Source organism: Anneissia japonica, unplaced genomic scaffold (assembly GCF_011630105.1).
Source record: "Anneissia japonica isolate Jap-2015-1 unplaced genomic scaffold, ASM1163010v1 scaffold287728_len311106_cov174, whole genome shotgun sequence".
Taxonomy (NCBI): domain Eukaryota; kingdom Metazoa; phylum Echinodermata; class Crinoidea; order Comatulida; family Comatulidae; genus Anneissia; species Anneissia japonica.
The window spans coordinates 88,578-92,549 of record NW_022700489.1 but is presented as its reverse complement, the minus strand read 5'-3'; positions in this window follow the sequence as shown (position 1 = coordinate 92,549).

Here is a 3,972-nt window from a genome sequence, read left to right as displayed (position 1 = left end):
ATTTTAAAATGGGGACCCTTTTTATTATTTTTTAAAAATTATTTATCCCTTTATCATCAGGGTTGAAAGTTTTGGATTTGTTTGACTTCCTTAAATACCGGTAATTTTTTATAAACTTTTATTTTCTGTTTGTGTTATCACTGAGCCAGTAGACCTATAGCTAATGTACACCCATATTTTGTTCATTTAATGAATTAATCTAATTTCATTTTCTAACAAATTTCTTCAACACGTTGGTTGATTTGATGAGTTTATAAAATAATGAACGGTGAAATTGATAAGACTTTTACAAAGAATCATTAAATTATTAATTTTGTGCATTCATCATCTCTAAGGCTTGAAATATCATTTCATACCTTCTTAATAATAATAAAGGCTTGGATGGTTTTCAATCGTCCGGAGTCTCCAAGTAGTCTATCCATTGTGATGTTAGTTTGTTTTCATCAATGGATGGATACAGAATCACATATTATCTTGTTAAGTGTTTTACATGACAATATGTAATATATTTCAGTACCTTCGTAATTGTTATAGCATCAGCAAATTTGATGATATTTGTACGTTTTCGTGTTAATTTGGAGTGTATTAGATCAGGCTTTATTAAAATATAGGCCTACTTTTAAATATGTCTTCAATTTTTAGAAAATGTTATAATTCTAAAAAGGATTCATTTTGATTTAATGTTGACTATTACTTGCCTACTTATTGTTGCTTAATATGCCTTTTTCACGAATCGGTAGACAACTTGAAGTGATGGCAAACATTGCGAATCAGCGGTGCCTAACCAACAGAAATAAGATAAGATAAGCTTTTGGGCTGATTTTCTGACATCATGTTATTTAAAAAATCATAACTCCATAACCGGGCGTTGTATCCAAAAGATTTTTCCTGCAAATTGTTCTTAAAATACTAGTCTACACCACTATATGATTGAACAAAAATTGAAAAATGTTTTTGACCTCTGAAATCAAGATGGAAAAAGAAAAGCCTATCTAAGTAGTGTATTAAAATAGGCCAAATAAATATATATAATTTGGTATAGATAACGGAATTAATTGATCAGTGTATAAATATCTTTTCAATGAAGAAACCCCTCAGGACTTAAATATTCTTCTGGAGATTTAGAGGGTCATACTTAATTTTATATTCATAACGTTCTCAAATTGTTTATTTCATGTTTCATGGCATCGAAATAAATCAAATGAGATACCAGCCACGGTGGTCATTCGATGTTTGATGTGTTACGTCAGCCATATTGGAATTTAAAAATGCGGCTGATGACGTGAATGAAAAAATGCCACCTACTTTTTTTTTTTTTTTTTTTTTTTTAATCCCGCACACCAAAAAATGATGAATGTAACCAATTAAATGCATTCTGGCACCAACTTCTTGTTGGATTACATAGCAAATCATACATCGCTAGACAGTTAACAGTAAATGTATATATTATACAGAACGAGAGCACATAGAAAACCGAAAAGTGACAAATAAAAAGAAAGGGACCGTTAACAAAATCGTCTAGGCGGCAATAGCCAAAAAAATAGACGCAAAAGCCATAACACGCCTAAAGCACAGGAAGAATCACTAAATAAAGCCTGATAACTAAAAAAAAACAATAGGCCTACTTTTAAATATGTCTTCAATTTTTAGAAAATGTTATAATTCTAAAAAGGATTCATTTTGATTTAATGCTGACTATTACTTGCCTACTTATTGTTGCTTAATATGCCTTTTTCACGAATCGGTAGACATCTTGAAGTGATGGCAAACATTGCGAATCAGCGGTGCGTAACCAACAGAAATAAGATAAGCTTTTGGGCTGATTTTCTGACATCATGTTATTTAAAAAATCATAACTCCATAACCGGGCGTTGTATCCAAAAGATTTTTCCTGCAAATTGTTCTTAAAATACTAGTCTACACCACTATATGATTGAACAAAAATTGAAAAATGTTTTTGACCTCTGAAATCAAGATGGAAAAAGAAAAGCCTATCTAAGTAGTGTATTAAAATAGGCCAAATAAATATATATAATTTGGTATAGATAACGGAATTAATTGATCAGTGTATAAATATCTTTTCAATGAAGAAACCCCTCAGGACTTAAATATTCTTCTGGAGATTTAGAGGGTCATACTTAATTTTATATTCATAACGTTCTCAAATTGTTTATTTCATGTTTCATGGCATCGAAATAAATCAAATGAGATACCAGCCACGGTGGTCATTCGATGTTTGATGTGTTACGTCAGCCATATTGGAATTTAAAAATGCGGCTGATGACGCGAATGAAAAAATGCCACCTATTTTTTTTTTTTTTTTTTAATCCTGCACACCAAAAAATGATGAATGTAACCAATTAAATGCATTCTGGCACCAACTTCTTGTTGGATTACATAGCAAATCATACACCGCTAGACAGTTAACAGTAAATGTATATAAATATTATACAGAACGAGAGCACATAGAAAACCGAAAAGTGACAAATAAAAAGAAAGGGACCGTTAATAAAATCGTCTAGGCGGCAATAGCCAAAAAAATAGACGCAAAAGCCATAACACGCCTAAAGCACGGGAAGAATCACTAAATAAAGCCTGATAACTAAAAAAAAAACAAGGGTGGCTCCTGTATGGGATCGGGAGCCATTCTTCCGCCGACGTCCGTTGGGGAAGAAAAACACAATTCGTCGGGGGAAAAAAAAACACAATTCGTCTTAGATAAAAACAAACTACATTTACTAAATATTAGTAGACTCTAAAATCGATTAAATAAGCCTTTGAAACCACTAAATTGTCAAAAGTATTCGAATCACTGGAGCACTTTCATGCAAATTACAAGTATAACGTAAGGCAATTTATATCTGAAGGCTTTGAATGAGACATTAAGCAAAAGGTGGCTTCAGAGTACAGTACCTAGTTAAAAAATGATTATAGTGCTCAAATATATAATGATTTATCATAATATAATAGAGATAAATTCTAAATCGTCCTACGGTAATGCTATATATATATAATATAATATCTGTCTCTTATACACATCTAGATGTGTATAAGAGACAGGTGTATAGTATATATATATATATATATATATATATATACTAGGCCTATATATACACACATATATACACAAGAGAACTGTACGAGTGTGTAAAAATAGGTGCCCCAACCGGGAATCGAACACGAGACCTCATGCTGTCTCTGCCGACACCATAACCGTCTAGGATTTGTTAGAAATTCGAATCCGATTAAAGCGTCCAAAGCATCACATACATGCGCATGGCATATAACAGATCAATATGATATGCCTCTTCTTATAAGCATTTGACGGAAAGACGAGATCTGTAAAGAGATACTTTTTGTAAATAAATCATGATTAAAAATAAACACTAAATTGTCCTGCGGTAATGCTATAAATATGAATAAAGATATTTTGAACGTTAAAGAAGAGGGATCTACGAGTGTAAAACATGTGCCGTGATCGGAAATCGAACTCGAGACTTATTATAATTTTTATATGAAAAAAGAGGAAATCGAACCCGTAATTTCTCAGTCTCTGTCGATCGTCGAGCGTCAATGTTGTTCTATTTTCTCTATGGTCATACCATACAAAGAAGATAAAGATAAACGAAGAAGCTGATCAGCCTCTTCGTTTATCTTTATCTTCTTTGTTGTCCTCTTCGTTTATCTTTATCCTCTTTGTTGTTACCGCCCTTTATAATCCGCCCTAATTAAACATATCATTTACGATTTATCTAAGTCACTGCTATACTGTTTATTGTTTATCCCCGATTGCTAGTTTGTAAAGTTTTTTAAACGTGTTATCGCTGAGAAAGAGCACGGGCGTGCTCGAAATATTCGAAATAAAAAAAAATGTTTTACGTCTATTATGTCAACGTATACGACTCTACTTTTTACGCATTTGTACTCATTACATATATATATATATATATATGTATATATATATATATATTC